General features: G+C 41.6%; 1 protein-coding gene across 4 annotated transcripts in view; it reads right to left on the bottom strand.

The window, feature by feature from the left end:
• The window catches only part of OSBPL8 (oxysterol binding protein like 8), a 377,827-nt gene that overhangs the window by 127,005 nt on the left and 232,037 nt on the right, over positions 1 to 18,785 (bottom strand). The window lies entirely within an intron of this gene.

The raw sequence follows: 18,785 nt of genomic DNA, 5'->3' as shown, positions 1-18,785 counted from the left end.
GTTTCCTTTTTAAGTTTTAATACAATTTTATCCATACAAGATAAATAAAATTTCAGAAACAGTGTATATATCAATACAGTGATTGACAATTCATTTTATTTTTATTTTTTACAGGTATTACAGGAAAGTTTCGCAAGCAGAATTATGTAATAACATGGTATTAATAAGCATCCCAGGTTAACAAAGAAAACAGTCCTTTGAACATTTAATCACAAAGACAGTGGCAACATGTGTCAGTCTTCCTGTTTAAGGAAAGTGATCTCTTCCATGGGAATATTTGGAGAGCAGCCTTGTGGCCGCAATCGGGTGCAGTATCCATTTCCTATATCTGTAAGACAAGGTTATGAGGTTGATCATCTGCTTCCAATAAGTGGGGAAGGGTACCAGATGACCGTCACCTCTCTAGCACAGTGGGGAAACCTGAGCATCCAGCAGTCTGGATCTCTGCACCGCTATGCCTAAAGCTGCACAGTATTAGTGTTGATAGAAGAGTTAAGTGAAGGATTATGAACCAGTGTCTGTCTGAAAGGGTGTTTGACAATTCCTTTACGCTAGGTAGGTTTGAAGGTTTGAATGTGCTGCTGCCAGAAGCAGTTTGTACAGCAATGAGATACCATGGGAAAGACCAGAAGTGAGCAAGAATTTCTTTTCCGAGGGGTCCATTTTTAAATAACTTTTTTTGTATTGTGATGAATAAAATTTTGTGACAAATGTGACAAGCATTCTAATACTCAATAAGTGATTTCCTAAGATTGTCAGCTCCGTCTACTGGCCAAAATGCAATTTTTTTCTGATTGAGGTATTGCACTGTAGAAATCATTGAATTAAGCAAAATACATCCAGAATTAGTCAAGGCTGGGCAAATGCTTGCCACATCAGTCCAACAAATTTGTTTTTACAAATAAACCCCTATGTGGTTTATTTTACCATCAACATGATCAATAAAACATAACTAAAAGAGGAAAATGAATTATGTACAAGGCTAACAGTTTTGTACAGAATATTAAATCTTTAATAAAACAATGAAACAAGCATTTGGGCAATTGCGCCCGGTAAGGTAAAAATTATATTTCAGTCATTTAGGAAACCATATCTATTTAATAGCACACACACTAAAACATACTACAGATGATCTGCTGCTATAGTTGATCATTACTTGTAGTTACTGTAAGTTTTAAGCACAGTTCGTTTGGTTGCCTTATACGGGTCACTGGAATGTGCACATGGCCCTTTGTGTCCCAGTTCCCAACCACGGTGTCAGAGGAAGGAATGGGGAACTAATCCTCCCAACAATCTGTCAAAGGCAGTATTAAGTGGCGTAATCTCCTACCCCATGGTGCCTGTATAGTTCAGAGGTAAGTGCCAATAAATACTAATTGCTGGGGCATCATACCTCACACTGACACCAATGCTGGGACACCATTTCACCCACTGACAATAATGCTGTGGCATGGCTTCTACCATTGACATCAATGCTGAGCATCATTCCTCCCATTGGTACCAATGCTGGAATACCATTTCTTCCACTGGCACAAATTCTGAGGGACCAATCCTCCCCACTGACAATGCTGGGCCACTATTCTTCCCACTGACACCAATGCTGGGGCACCATTCCTCTTGTTGACCATTGACACTAATGTGAAGGTTTAATTCTTCCCACTGACACCAATGATTATGTAACATTCTTCCCAAAGAACACTGTGACAATAGTGACAAGGTAACATTTCTCCCACTGACACAAATGATGTGTCACTATTCCTGCCACTAACCACTCACATCAATAATGGAGTAACATTTATCCCACTGACAACTATGCTGGGGCACCATTCCTCCCACTCACACCAATGTTGAGGTTTCATGATATCATCATAAGGCGTGGCATAGGATATGGATCCTGTACAGAGGCATATGCCACTGAACACTAATACTAGGGCACCATTCCTTAAATTAACTTCCATGCTAGGGCACCATTGCTCCCACTAATACCATTGCTAAGGCATGGTTTCTCCCACTGACATCAATGCTGGGGCACAACCCCCCCCCGGGGCACACCCCCCCGACCCCCCCCAACAAGACAAATGCTGGGACACCATTCCTCCCACTAACACCAAAGAATGGGTAACAGTGTTCCCAATGTTCCCAATGACACCAGTGAGGGGGCACCATTTCTCTCACTGACACCAATGATGGGGCAATATTCCTGCCACTAACCACTGACACGAATGCTGGGGCCCTATTCCTTCCACTGACACGAATGCTGGGGCCCTATTCCTTCCACTGACAAGACTGTTCAGGCTCGGTTCCTTCCACTGACACCAATGATGAGGCAACATTTCTCCCACTAACCACAGACAGCAACCATGGTGTGCCATTCCTTCCACTGACCCAGGGGCTCTTTTTACTACCAACCACTAACACCAGGGCATTTATTATAGTCTCTGATACAAGGATTTATTACTCTCACTGAGCACTGGCATAGGATATTTTTTTACCCCCAAGGGATGCTGGCCCTAAACAGTGTGATTTGACCTTTTAGTCATAAAGTTTGAGGACCACCGATTTTAAGCTTTAAAATGCTACAATAAAAAGCTATTTGGAAGGGAAAAGTATGTGAATCTGCAGACAGGTTTTCATTGCACTTGCAAATCTGTAGGTGGGCACATGACATCATAGTCTCTGAATTAAAAGAATGCCCAACACCAATAATAGGCAAGCATGGCTCATTCACTGACTGAGAAACTACATATAATTCTTCCTCTTAGCCATTATCCCATCAACTAAAGGACCAGGAGAGTGTGAGGGGGCTGAGTGGCACTGAGTTACTGATCATAGCTGGCAGTTTCAAAGGTTGGTTGCTTGAAAACTGGAGTTCAGACAGGATGCATATGTTGCATTATGCATTTATCAAGTTACAGGTGGTAAATGAGTACTTCAAAAGGTGTGTGTTTTTTCTGTAGCATTGGCTCTGAAAAATGTCCAGTAACATGTGCTCCTTCTTGGGTGTTAAATCTAGTTTCCTCTTCAAGCTAATATTTGTCTCTTATAAGTAATCTGAGAACATGATCATAGATTTCCTGATTTGCTATAAAAGTTAGGCATGCTTGCAATCTTGAAGATGTACAGGGCACTTGTTTTTCTCTGTGAAGCACTCTAGGGATTACCAGCAACAGAAGTGTCAGAAGCTGCAATTAACATTGTGGGAACAAAAACAACTATTCTGAGGAAAATCACTACTCCAGAGCACAGAAAATTAAAGCAATGACTTGTACATGATTATTTAACAAGAACGGCAGAACAAACATTATTCCTCAATTACAAGTTTAAAAAAAAATTTGCATTCCAATTTGTAATTTTTCCACAGACTACATATTGCTATGCAACACTCAAAGCACAATTAAAATTCTCAAACACAGACAGCAAAGATTTCTGTCCAAATACATAACATAGTAATAAATGTTTTATTTGTACCTGGAATAATCCAAATGAACATTAACGTATTATGCAGCCCACATTTGGTGGGATGGCATATTATTTCAGAAAACACATTCTAGGGTTAACCTTGGTTAAAGGATAAGTTCACTTTAGAAAAAATAAATGCACATTTTTTTGCAGGTTAAAAAAATATGCATTTACTTTTTTTTATTCTGAGAGCCTAGAAAGCATTGAACCCTCAATCAGAAGATCGTGGGTGCCACGCAGAACTCCTACAGACTGTCAGTGTGAGTGGTCTGCCTGTACATCGTACAGTCAGGAAGACTCAATAAACTACTTGAGCTCTCTACAGCGTCCTGGCAGTTCACTGAGAACTGCAAGCCGACAGCCGCAAAGGATGTTGATACTCGTTCATTGATTCACAGGGATTTGAGAAGAGAAGCACGGAGCCCGATGTAGTCATGCTCTTTTCAAATAGTGACAGCAGGTATGAGGAGATGATCCTGCTGTCACAGGATGGAACATGTAACATGTTCCTGAAAGTGAACTTACCCTTTAAGTATAACTGCTATATGAATAAACTTCCCTTACTCATGGTGGCCGCAGATAGAAATGCTAAGGGAGCACATTTCAAAGCAACTTATCATCAAAAAGCATGGAGATATGGATGCATAGGCAAGTTTAAAATAAAAGAAATGAATGAAACAGTATCTTCAGTTTGTGGTGCTCAGACAGAGTTTAGTTCTGCTTTAAAGGGGACGTATAGCCAAAGTATCTTTGGCTACACTTCACCTACGGATCACAGGGTTGCAGTTCGTTGCACTCCTGTGACCTGTTTTCAGCCCGCTGTCTGCTGATGTCATTCAGCCGGCCCAGCCTTGAGAATGATCCCAACAAGCAGCATGTTCCTCCTTGCTCTAAGACAATACATCTCTATTTCAGACATGATTGACACCAGGCAGCCCTGTTGAAGGGAGCATTTCCGGTATCCTGGGGGAAATAGCAGGCCCCCATTGGCCGCCATTGCAGGGTCTATCTAATTGGCCTCAATTGTCACTTGCTGCTGGGACTGAATGCAATACCCTCACCACCAATATATTATTTTGGTAAAAAGTGTACAGAGATGTTTGTTCACATTCAATTGGCGGAGGTTCTGAGACATTGTTTTTAATATTATACATGGTAATGTGGAATCTGTCATCAATATAATTCATAGGATTAACGTTTACTGTACCCATGAGGAAGAAGCTATGCAAGCTTTGAAACGCTTCGGGTGATTTCTAATTTGATCCATGTACATTGCATATATTGGTGAAAGTATCATTGTGCATTCCATGTATATCGCTCTATATTTGATTTGTGTGTATGCATGTTTTTATTCTTTGTGACACAATAAAATGAATTTTTTATAATACTGTTGCATATTCCATTAGTGCCACCTCTAGGGGAACCCTCTCCATGGTGTACAATTGGCAGCTGGCTCAGCCTCTCAGCATGCTGCTGAGAACCTAAGCCATCACCTTCCACCCCTCCAAAGCCCAGCGCTCCACTGAGCGTGGAGGGCCAGAGCAAAGAGCCAGTGACGACAGTCAGGGCTCTCTGCTCAGAGTGTATGGGGGTGAACTGAGTGATCAGCGGTGTTTAATCGCTCAGTTCTCTGGGTAGAAGCGGCGGGGGACAGCTGCAGCTGGGATTGATGCTGCAGCTATCTAGGTGCATATGATTTTTTTTTTTTTCTGTATTCCCGAACTCTTTTAAGAGGATGTAAACCCTATCCTATACCCAGTGAAGTGAACAGCCCCAGATAAAACACAGGGATGAAACAAATCTCCCCACATAAGTTTTATGTCTTCAGCTTGCTATATTCTTTAGAATTCTAACATCGTGTTAGAATTTTTATGTCCTCATTCAGCAGTAGGAGTGTAGTCTTGGCATACACTGTTTGACAGCTGATTGGAGGAAAGGCACTAACCCCCCCTCCACATAGGTAGAGGAAGGAAGGAATGTGCAGAGCTGTGCTGAAAAAAGACAAGCTTTTTGCTAATCTGTTTATAGCACCCACCCCAACGCAAATTTCAGGCTGGTTTTATTTCGGTTGTCGGCGAGATTGTAAGAAGTCATTATACTGATAACAGAGGAACGAAACAGCAGAAAGACACAGGACTTAGGGCTTTAGCAAGAAATAAGTAAACACTACAGATATACTGTGCAGTGTGACGGGAGTCACTTTGGTTGGGGGGCCCGTGGATCACAGCTTACCTTAGAGAGGTAGGGAAATCCCTGTCTTAGCTCCCCAGGTTCCTCTTATATGTAAATCACCCTACATCGATTAGGTGCACAGGGCGATCGAGAAAATTATGGACAACTACTTAATGGACACAGAGAATATGGTTTGGATTACTTCAAATGGGACAGTAATAGTTATCCACAATATCCCTGAAGAAATCTATGATACATTAATTCCACTGTATCAGAATGACGGAACATTGTATGAGTTTTAGCCTGTTGTAGACCGTCTGATATTCCTGATTAATCAAAGCATTGCTTAGATGTGGATTTTATGGTTATTTGTAAAATTGAACACTTATTGTCTCTGCTAACAAACCCTTGTGTTTATACTTGTAATGATGTGTCCTTGGTATTCACTGTTGTAGGGGCTGAATAGTCTAGTTATCCAGGCTGGTTAAAGGGGTGAGTTAATTAGCATGGTAATTATAACATTGTCTAGGTGAGTATTCCCATTCACTTATTGTTTCTGTTCAGATGGCTAGTTTATTAGCTCAAGTTAATGATGTTTCCGTGTGCAGTTTGTATTGTTCGAGTAATCAGATCAGGAGGGGGATGTACGGTATCTTACAAAAGCGAGTACACTCCTCACATTTTTGTAAATATTTTATATCTTTTCATGTGACAACACTGAAGAAATGACACTTTGCTACAATGTAAAGTAGTGAGTGTGCAGCTTGTATAACAGTGTAAATTTGCTGTCCTCTCAAAATAACTCAACACACAGCCATTAATGTCTAAACTGCTGGCAACTAAAGTTCGTACATTCCTAAGTGAAAATGTCCAAATCGGGCCCAATTAGACATTTTCCCTCCCCGGAGTTATGCGACTCGTTAGTGTTACAAGGTCTCAGGTGTGAATGAGAAGCAGGCGTGTTAAATTTGATTTTATCGCTCTAAATTTGGTTCAACATGGTACCTCATGGCAAAGAACTCTGAGGATCTGAAAAAAATAATTGTTGCTCTTCATAAAGATGGCCTAGACTATAAGAAGATTGCCAAGACCCTGAAACTGAGCTGCAGCATGGCGGCCAAGAATATACAGCGGTTTATCAGGCCTCGCCATGGTCGACCAAGGAAGTTGAGTGCACATGCTCAGTGTCATATTCAGAGGTTGTCTTTTGGAAATAGACATATGAGTGCTGCCAATATTGCTGCAGAGGTTGAATGGGTGAGGAGGGGGGGTCATCCTGTGAGTGCTCAGAAAATCTGCCGCACACTGCATCAAATTGGTCTGCATGGCTGTCGCCCCAGAAGAAAGCCTCTTCTAAAGATGATGCACAAGAAAGCCAGCAGTTTGCTGAGGACAAGCAGACTAAGGACATGGATTACTGGAACCATGTCCTGTGGTCTGATAAAACTAAGATAAACCTATTTGGTTCAGATGGTGTCAAGAGTGTGTGGTGGCAACCAGGTGAGAAGTACAAAGACAAGTTTCTTGCCTACAGTCAAGCATGGTGATGGGAGTGTCATGATCTGGGGCTGCATAAGTGCTGGGGAGCTACAGTTCATTGAGGGAACCATGAATGCCAAAATGTACTGTGACATACTGAAGCAGAGCATGATCCCCTCCCTTCAGAGACTGGGCTGCAGGGCAGTATTCCAACATGATAACAAGCTCAAACACACCTCCAAGATGACCACTGCCTTTCTAAGGAAGCTGAGGGTAAAAGGTGATGGACTGGCCAAACATGTCTCCAGACCTAAACCTTATTGAGCATCTGTAGGGCATACTCAAATGGAAGGTGGAGGAGCGCAAGGTCTCTAACATCCTCCAGCTCTGTGATGTCATCATGGAGGAGTGAAAGAGGACTCCAGTGGCAACCTGAGAATCTCTGGTGAACTCCATGCCCAAGAGGGTTAAGGCAGTGCTGGAAAATTATGGCCACACACATAATTTGACACTTTGGGCCCAATTTGAACATTTTCACTTGTGTGGCCAGCGGTTTAGACATTAATGGCTGTGTGTTGAGTTATTTTGAGGGGACAGCGCATTTACACTATTATACAAGCTGTACACTCACTACTTTACATTGTAGCAAAGTGTAATTTCTTTAGTGTTGTCACATGAAAAGATATATAATAAAATATTTACAAAAATGTGAGGAGTGTACTGACTTTTTGAGATACTGTATGTGCCTAGCTCAAATTTCATGAAAGTAGTTTTAAACACTCACCTTGTAAAACAACCCATTCTGTTTAAAATAGAAATGAAAGGCAAAACATTTTTTGTATAGATATAAAATAAAGTTATAAATAGTTTTTTATTTGTGATCACATTCATTCCCTCTGTTTTCAGCTGCGTAAGACCTGGGTGGAGGAGAAGCTGCAGGACACTGAGCTTCCCAGTGAATGGCTGTGCAGCGGGGCCAGTGTCAGGACAAGTCTGAGCATTGGAGAAGAGTATATAGCTAGAGAACTGACCATTGTGTGCTCTCCTGCTAGTGTGGTCACTTTCTATTAGGAAAGCAAGAGGACTAGCAAAAACATCAGGATTTCACATAAAGGAAGCAATACAAAGAGAACAGGATACTTTGTCATACAAGTACATAGTATCACAGGCACAGATCAGGAATATGAAGTTTTGGGGTAACAAATGCTTTAAGTATACAGACCTTTTACTCAGTACTTTGTTGAAGCACCTTTGGCAGCAATTACAGCCTTGAGTTTTTTTGGGTATGACGTGACAAGCTTTGCACACTTGGATTGGGGAATTTTCTGCCATTCTTCTTTGCAAATCCTCTCAAGCTCAGTCAGGTTTGATGGGGACCAGCCATTTTCAGGTCTCTCCAGAGATTTTTATTCGTGTTCAGGTTAGGGCTCTGCCTGGGCCACTGTAGAACATTCACAGAGTTGTCCCTAAGCCATTCCTGTGTTGTCTTGGCTGCGTGCTTAGGATCGTTGTCATGTTGGAAGGTAAACCATCAGCCCACTCTGAGGTCTTGAGTGCTGTGGAACAGTTTCTCATTGAAGACATCTCTATACTTTCAGCTTTCCCTCAACCCTGACCAGTCTCCCAGTCCCTGCTGCTGTAAAACACCCCATAGCATGATGCTGCCACCACCATGCTTCACTGTAGGGATGGTATTGGGCAGGTGATGAGCGGTGCTTGGTTTCCTCCAGACATGACATTTAGAGTTGAGGCTAAACCGTTCAATCCTGGGTTCATCAGACCAGAGAATCTGGTTTCTTACATTCAGAGACCTTTTAGGTGCTTTTTTGCAAACTCCAAGCAGGCTTTTATATGTCTTCATTTGAGAATTATGAAGGCTATTGTGCTCTTGGGAACCATCAATGCAGCAGAATTGTTTTTCTAGCCTTCCCCAGATCTGTACCTTGCAATAATCCTGTCTTTAAGCTCTGCAGGCAGTTCCTTTTTTACCTCATGGCTTTTGTTTTGATACAGTATGCAATGTCAGCTGTGAGATTTTTTTATAGAGAGGCGTATGCCTTTCCAAATCATGTCCAATCATTTCAATTTACGATCAAGAGAAATGGGGGGAACCTAAGTGTTGTTGCAAAGGGTCTGAATACTTATGCCAATGTGATATTTCAGTTTTTCCCTTTTTCATACATTTGCAAACATTTCTAAAATTCAGTTTTCACTTTAAAAAAAAAAAAAAAAAAATATTTAATCTATGATTGTTATAAAACCCATTTTGTTATTTAATTGTGTTAAAATATTTAAAAAAAGCCTTTTGTTTTAGTGTTTTATGGCCTGTACACACAATTTTTTTTGCATGCTAGACACATATATCGAAAATGGAGAAGTTAACTAAAGTTACAAAAATTCTCGTACAACAGGATAAAAATTTGGAAGTGATGTAATGTGTTGTAGTATATTTGTATTGTATTCTCAGACAACAACTGTACTGATTCAATGAAAGTTGTATAATATGGTATCGTACGAGAAACATTTTCATGCTTGACCGATCAGATAATATTGGATGAACTGTCATGATTAGCTCTCCAAAGCTTTTTACCAACGACCTGATTATCGTACGATTGCTTTGAAAGCGGTACTTTTCGTCTGATTTTCGGATTTTGTGTGCGGGCCATTTGTCTCCATACACAGTGTGTTTCTTACACTGCTAAAAAACATACTTGGTTTCTTTGTAAATATGGCAGTCCTAGGGGTGTTCCCCGGAAATGTCTTGCTCATTCGATTTGCTTGTACCAGTTTTCACTATTACACAGTGATTTTAGCAGGCAGATTATTTTACTTAAAGTGGATGTAAACCCGATTTAACCACTTACCGCCCGCCCGCCGTCATATGACGGCGGGACGGTGCGGCTATTATCCTGGGCGGACGTCATATGACGTGACCCAGGAAATGCACGGCAGGCGCGCGATCGCGGGCGCGCCGCCGTGCACTGCCGGTGTCGGGGTGTCCCCGGGACACCCCCCGTCACCGGCAGGGGGGAAACAGCCACTGGGCGTGGTTGTTTCCCATGTGATCGGCTGTGTTCCAATGACACAGCCGATCACTTTGGAGGCGGCCGGGAGATGACCGCGCATGCGCGATCGGGAGCGCGCAGCGCGGTCATGTCGGTGGCACTGTGTTCCGTAGGAACACAGCTGTCACCGGCAGTAGTAAACAGTCACTGATAGTGACTGTTTACTATGTGATCGGCTGTGAATCCATTCACAGCCGATCAGAAAATGTAAACAAAGAGCAGTAACTCAGTGTTACTAGCTCTTCTCCCCTCATACAGTTTCCAGTGTGAGGGGAGAAGAACTAGAAACAGTGAGTTACTGCTCTGTGTACCTGTAAAAAGTAAAATCACACCAATAAAGGTCCCCCCACACAGTCCTCAGCCCCCCCCCCCCCAATGTCACCTGTCACCCAACAGTCACCTCATCAGTGCCCAGAAATTGACACCCATAACGTTCACATGTGAGGGCAGCGATCGCGGGCAGAATCACCGCGATTCTGCCCGCGATCCGGAAATCATTGTGCAATGTTGCCGCCATTTCCACCTGCCGAATCGCGGTAACATCGCGCAAACAACGCATGACGCCCAAAAAAGGTACAAGAGTTTCTTTGGGGCGTCATGCGTTGTTTGCGTGATGTTACCTCAATTCGGCAGGCAGAAATCGCAGCAACATCGCACAGCGTTTGGGGTGCTATTGCAAATCACGAGCAACGCACAGGCATCCCGCAATTTGCAATGATTTCTGGATCACGGGCAGAATCGCAGTGATTCTGCCCGCAATCGCTACGCTCACATGTGAACGTAGCCTAAAATTCGCCGTGCACCATCGCCCGTCACCTGTCACCCATCAGTGACCATCGCCCGTCACCTGTCACCCCATCAATCACCGTCACCTGTCACCCCATCAGTCATCGTCATCTGTCACCCTATCAATCATCGTCACTTGACACCCTATCAGTGATCGTCACTTGTCACCCCATCAATCATCGTCACATGTCACCCCGTCAGTGATTGTCATCTGTCACCCCATCAATCATCGTCACCTGTCACCCCATCAATCATCGTCACCTGTCACCTCATCAGTCATCGTCACCTGTCACCCCATCAGTCATCGTCACCTGTCACCCCATCAGTCATCGTCACCTGTCACCCCATCAGTCATTGTCACCTGTCACCCCATCAGTCATTGTCACCTGTCACCCCATCAGTCATCGTCACCTGTCACCCCATCAGTCATCGTCACCTGTTTGCCATATACATGCAATCACTTACTGACCGCCTAACGACTATATGCGTCGGCCATTAAAAGCTAAATACTGGGGTTATGGCAGCAGATAGCCCCCATAACCCCGGTATTTTTTGAAACGGCAGGCGGTCGGCTTTCAGATAAGGGTGGTCCCAGTGGTAGATTCGCCGCGGAATTACCCTTACGGTGCAGGGGAAGAGGTGCCCCCCTCCTGCCGCGTCCCAGACGTTTTCCCAGCTTACCGGACCCGCCGGCAGCGGGGAAAACTATCCGGTCCCGGATCCTCAGAGACAGGAAGTCGAGTGAGGGCAAGATGGCCCTCACTCAACTCTATGGTCTTGGAGGACCAGAGCTACGTCAAAAGACTTTGCCTGGCAACCGGTTTAAAGGGCCGCTTTTTTTTTTCCTCTTTCAACAATTTTTTTTTTTTCTTTTCTTTTTTAGTGTAGTTGTGAGGTGTGAGGTCTTTTTGACCCCAGATCTCACAATAAAGAGGACCTGTCATGCCTATTTCTATTACAAGGGATGTTTACATTCCGTATAATAGGAATAAAAATGATCAAAACATTTTTTTTTTTAAAACTGTGTAAAAATAAAAAAATAATAAATAAAATAAATAGGAAAAAAAAAAAAAAAAAATTAAAGCGCCCTGTCCCCGTTAGCTCGCGCGCAGAAGCAAACGCATACACAAGTCCCGCCCACATATGTAAACGGTGTTCAAACCATACATGTGAGGTATCGCCGCGATCGTTAGAGCGAGAGCAATAATTTGAGCCCTAGACCTCCTCTGTAACTCTAAGCTAGTAACCTGCAAAAATTTTTAAAATGTTGCCTATGGGGATTTTTAAGTACCAATGTTTGGCGCCATTCTGTGTGCATGTTCAATTTTGAAGCATGACATGTTGGGTATCTAATTACTCGGCGTAACATTATCTTTCACATTATGGAAAAAAATTGTGCTAAATTTACTGTTTTCTTATTTTTTTAGTTCAAAAAAGTGAATTTTTTTCAAAAAAATCGCATCTGGAAGACTGCTGCGCAAATATGGTGTGATAAAAAATATTGCAACGATCTCCATTTTATTCTCTAGGGTCTCTGCTAAAAAAAAAATATATAATGTTTGGGGGTTCCAAGTAATTTTCTAGCAAAAAAAATGATTTTAGCTTGTAAACACCAAGTGTCAAAAATAGGCCCAGTCTTAAAGTGGATAAATGGACAACTTTGTGTAAAGCGCTACTTGGATGTTAGGCCTATGTGTGTGGCCAGGCTGTGAAAAAGTGTTACACATGTGGTATCGCCATACTCAGGAGGAATAGCAGAATGTATTTTGGGGTGCAATTTTTGCTATGTACATGCTATGTGTTAGAAATATTGCATAAATGGACAGCTTTGTGTAAAAAAAACATGTGTTTTAATTTTCTTTCCACATTTTCCAAAAACTTGTGGAAAAAAATGACATATTCAAAAGACTCATTATGCCTCAAAAATTATACGTTGGGCTGTTTGCTTTCCAAAATGGGGTCATTTTATGGGGGTTTCCATTGTCCTGGTGCTCCAGGGCCTTCAAAAGTGCGATAGGTTGTCAGGAAATTATATGTGTAATTTGTGCTCCTAGAATGCCGGACGCTGCTACTTGGATGTTAGGCCTCTGTATGTGGCCAGGCTGTGAAAAAGTCTCACACATGTGGTATCGCCATACTCAGGAGGAGTAGTAGAATGTGTTTTGGGGTGTAGTTGCAAGTATACATGTGCTGTGTGAGAGAAATAACCTGTTAATATGGCAATTTGTAAAAACAAAAAAAATCTTCATTTTGCAAAGAGTTGTGGGAAAAAATGACAACTTCAAAAAACTCACCATGCCCCTTATTAAATACCTTGGAATGTCTACTTTCCAAAAAGGGGTCATTTGGGGGGTATTTGTACTTTCCTGACTTTTTAGTGTCTCAAGAAATGAGATAGGCCTTCAGTACATCAGGTGTGATCAAGTGTGATCAATTTTCAATGATTCGCACCATAGCTTGTGGACTCTATAACTTTCACAAAGACCAAATAATATACACTTACTTGGGTTATTTTTACCAAAGATAAGTAGCAGTATAAATTTTGGCCAAAATTTGTGAAGAAAAATGACTAATTGGCAAAATTTTATGACAGAAACAAAGAAAAATGCATTTTTTCACGATATTTTCAGTCTTTTTTTTATTTATAGCACAAAAAATAAAAAACCCAGTATTGATCAAATACCATCAAAAGAAAGCTCTATTTGTGTGAAAAAAAGGACACAATTTTTGTATGGGTACAGTGTTGCATGACTGAGTAATTCTCAGTCAAATTGTGAGAGCGCTGAAAGCTGAAAATCGGTCTGGGCAGGAAGGGGGTGAAAGTGCACTGTAGGCAAGTGGTTAAGTACATGTGATATTTGTGTGTTTTTTTTTTTTTTTTTTTTTTTTTTATAAATTCACAGACATTTCTATAATTCTATTTTCACTTTGTCATTATGGAGTACTAAGTGTGGATTAATGAGAAAAAAAGGAATTTTAACAACTGGAGAATACAGCTGCAACATAAAATTGAAAAAAGTGAATGGGGTCTGAATACTTTAGGAATGTACTATATATTCCATAAAGCACCACAGAATACGTATGTCCAACCACTGAAATACTGTAATGGCCACTGGATTTTATAATTGTGCAACAGTACCCGAATCCACGAGCAGATGGTGCTGAAAAAGAGATATGGAATTACATTTCTGGGTCATGATAAAAATATGGGAACTAAGGATGTAGAGACCAGCCTTTCTTTTTAAGCTGCTCAAGGATTTCAAATTTAACATGCCGTTTGCATGACATGCAGAGAGTGATATACACAACCTGGGAACACAGAGATTCTAAGGCAAAAATATAAAGTGCAACACTTTTCTAAATGCAATGACCACTTGCTTCCATTTTGTTTCTTGTACAAGCATGTGGCATTCTCAAACATTGCCATTGTTTGTCTTTTCGGCTATTATAAATTGTACCATCTACTAGATATTTCTTAAAAAAAAAAAAAAAATAATAATAATAATCATTTAAAAAAAAAAATGAATGGCCAATTGAGCTTTTAACTAAAGCAATATTCCCAACAAAGCACAGTTAGTAAGGATGCAATTTGTAAGAAATGGAGTGCATGGTGTCTTGGACATTCTAATCTGGGCATCCCTGGAATGCTCAAATCAGTGTGCTTACTTTATTGTAAACTGCAGACAATGCCCATTTGTGTGATCTAAAAACGCTGGAGAGAAAATCAAATCTTTTACACTCCCTGACATTTACAAAGGGCACTCGGACAAGGCTGTTTATTGAAACACTCCTCCATTTACCAACATATTTCAGTGTACTCTGTGTGCCAGTTTGTTAGATTAGCAGAGCACAATAAATGCCAGTAAATCCAATGGACAGCTTCCAAGTACATCCATAATGGTATGATCACCAACCATAATACATTTCGCTTTGACCATAACAAATGTAGTGTAAAAAACAGATATATGCAAGATAAAACGCTATTTCAGTTTTGGATAACCTTCACAAGTGAAATCACCAACCTCGTTAACAGTATTTGGCCCAAAGTTCTCAACACAGAGCAGTAATTAAACCAATAAGAAATAAATTGCACTCATACAAGTCTGTTTAACGTTCTCCAATTTCACAATAAAATTCTTAATATGACAGCAAGGACAAGATTTCTGTGAACCTTACAGTTGTGTGAAAAGACAGAGGTTCTGGGTAGTAAACATTCCCTTTTCAAGCAAAAATGTATTCCAAAGGTTAATATTCAAATACAGTGATACCTCGGTTCACGAACACTTCTGTTAACGAACAACTTGGTTCACGAACAGAAAAGTTCATAAAAATATGCTCTGGTTCACGAACTCCACTTCGGTTCACGAACAGGAGCCGCGGCCATTTTAATGCTATTTCCAGGCTGTCACATGGTCGTGACTTCCTATAGGAAGATTGTGGAGAGAAGAAAAGACACAGAAAGAAGTACTGTGAAGACACTTTCAGTGACTTTTTGCTTTTTGGTGTGCTTTTTAGCACATACAGTACTGTACTACTGTACTGTACAATACTTCTGTACAATAATGTACTTACTGTATTGTACAGTTCACCCGTTTTAGTGCTTACTGTTCTGGACTCCCAATATGGCTCCCAAGAAGCATAGTGGAAAGAAGAAAGTCCAGAGCAGCAATGAAGGTGACAAGAACAGCAATGCAGGTGACAATGTGCAAGTGGAAATGCAGCTAGGAAACAAAGGAGAGAGGAAACCCCTGAAGGAGATCCCCCTGATGTCCTTATGGAGGGGGACTCTCCCTCCAAACAATAACCACCTCCGACCCGCCTCCCACCTGCCTTCCTCCATGCCAGAAGTCATCTCAAGCAAGGCAAGTGTTCTCTCTTTATACATTACTATACTGTACTAATGTGTATTGTAATTTGTTTCATATTTTTGTGCTTCAAAAACCAAAAAAAAAAAAAAGGTCAGAACGGATTAACCGGATTTACATTGAACCATATGGAAAAATGTGCCTCGATTCACGACCAATTCGGTTTGCGACCAGAGTCAGTTCACAAATTAAGTTTGTGAACCGAGGTATCACTGTACCTATTTCAGTTATGCGTATAAAATACATTTAGGTAAATGTACATTTAGAATTTCCAGTACCTACATAATCAGTATTTGGAAACCAACCTGGCCAACAGGGAAAAAACATGTCAAAGTCCATGGTTTACAACCATATACAAAAGCGGGGAAGGTCCGTGAACACTATGAACAGTAGTCCTGAATTTTTTGCCGTGGTCACCAACCGGTGCCAATTTATACCCTGTACTGCTTGCTGTGTCTGGGTTCTCTGCAGTCCCTTCCCAGGTTCACAGTATTACTGTTACAGTAGAGGCTCACTGTATGGCAGGAGGTAGTGTTTGCACATTTTGGTTACTTTTTTTGTTGTTTTTAGATCACTGAATGTTTTTTTTTTTTTTTTAACTTGGAAGCCACAGTCCAGTTAATTCTTTTCTTTTCTTTTTCTTCAAGAGCAGAGCATGTTGCACACATAATTAACGATGAGGGGAGGATGGTTACAGAGGACACTGAAAAGGCAACTGTGCTTAGTGCTTTTTTCTCCTCAGTCTTTACACAGGAAAAGGAGGGGTACACTGACCATGACTGTATGGTTAGTAGTAATTCACAGGACTTGCTGCTATGGCTAACAGAGGGTGAAATCAGGGAAAGGCTGGATAAAATTAACACAAATAAATCACCAGGCCCGGATGGCATACATCCGAGAGTACTCAAAGAACTTAGTAAAACTATATCTAGACCACTGTTCCTGATCTTTGCTGACAGTATTATGACAGGAAATGTACCGGGGGATTGGAGGAAAGCTAACGTGATACCGATATTCAAAAAAGGGCAGAGGCATGTCCTGGGAAATTATAGGCTAGTCAGTCTGACATCGATAGTATGTAAACTTCTGGAGGGGATAAGGGACTATATCGTAGAGTTTGCTAAAGACAACAACACCATCAGCAGTAATCAGCACGGGTTTACTAAAGGGCGTTCTTGTCAAACCAATCTCTTAACATTCTACGAGAAGGTGAGCTGTGAGCTAGATAGGGGGAGACCAGTGGATGTGGTGTACTTGGATTTCGCTAAGGCGTTTGATACAGTTGCCCACAAGCACTTAATTTATGAAATAAGGTCTGCAGGCATCAACCACAAGGTTTGCTCTTGGATATGGAACTGGCTAAAAGGGCGTGTCCACAGGGTGGTAATAAATAGCGCATGCTCAGACTGGTCTGGGGTGGTAAGTGGGGTCCCCCAAGGCTCAGTCCTGGGACCGACCCTGTTCAATTTATTCATAAACAACATTGAGAAAGGGATCAGTAGTTCTATATCAGTTTTTGCAGATGTCACAAAATCGGGCAGGGCAATAACGGCACAGCATGAGGCAGATATCCTACAGAATGACCTGAACAAAATAACAGAGTTGGCAATGACATGGCAAATTATGTTTAATGTGGAGAAGTGTAAGGTTGGTGCACTTGGGGGCTAAAAACATAAAAGCACAATACACTTTAGGGGGGGGGGGGAACCTGTGGGGGAATCAAAAATGGAGAAAGACCTGGGAGTCTTGGTAGAGGATAGACTAAGCAATAGCATGCAATGTCAAGCGGCAGCTGCCAAATCCGGCATAATATTAGCATGCATAAAGAAAGGGATGTATTCCAGAGATAAAACTATAATCCTACCACTTTATAAAACTCTGGTCCAACCGCATCTGGAGTATTATGTCCAATTCTGGTTGCCAGTCCTCAGGAGGGATGTGTTGGAGCTGGAGAGAGTCCAGAGAAGGGCAACTAAACTAATTGGGGGATTGGAGGACCTTAACTATGAAGAGCGTTTACAATCGCTTAATTTATTCTCCCTGGAGAAGAGACGCCTGAGAGGAAACATGATAGCAATTTATAAATACCTCAATGGTGATCTCAGCATAGAAAAAAAGCTATTCAGTCGCAAGGATTGCATGAGGACTCGAGGACATACAATGCGATTAGAGGAGAAGCGTTTTGACCTCAGGCAACGCAGGGGGTTCTTTACTGTTAGGGCTACAAGAGTGTGGAATTCTCTGGCACAAGAGGTAGTTTCTGCGGGGAGTATGGCTACTTTCAAAAGACTCTTGGACATACATCTCAAGGATCAGAACATTAAGGGGTATGAGAGATGATTACGGCCACGCGCACGCCTACACAGATCGAACTTGATGGACTATTGTCTTTATTCAACCTCAAGTACTGTACTATGTAACTATGTAACAACTATGGTATTTTGACTGACAATTAGTCATGCAACACTGGACCAAAGTTAATTTCATATAATTTTTAGAGACCGAAAAAAAATGATTTTTTTGAATTAAAGAAGCATGCTGGTATTGTGGTGGTTATGTGCTTAGCCTTTAAAAATCACCCTCTGAAGTCAAGTCCAAGTTTTAAAATGAGTAAGAAGTAATGCAAGGGTCTTCAAACTATGGCCCTCCAGATGTTGAGGAACTACGATTCCCATCATGCCTAGTCATGTCTGCAAATGTCAGAGTTTTACAATGCCTCATGGGATGTGTAGTTCTGCAACAGCTGGAGGGCCGTAGTTTGAGGATCCCTGCTGTAATGGATAGTTGTCATTACTCCCACAATCATGCGCACTTTAACCCCTTCACAAAACAATCCCTTTTTCATTGCTGGTCATTGACACTTTAACAACAACCCCCGCCCCTCAAATAAAACCACAACATTGGTTGTCAGTGGCACTTTAGAAAACAGAGATGTTGGATGCAGCCTTCCTACTGATGG

The sequence above is a fragment of the Pelophylax lessonae genome (genome assembly GCF_965119305.1).
Source record: "Pelophylax lessonae genome assembly, chromosome: 4".
NCBI lineage: Eukaryota > Metazoa > Chordata > Amphibia > Anura > Ranidae > Pelophylax > Pelophylax lessonae.
This window is presented reverse-complemented; position numbering and strand designations above follow the sequence as displayed.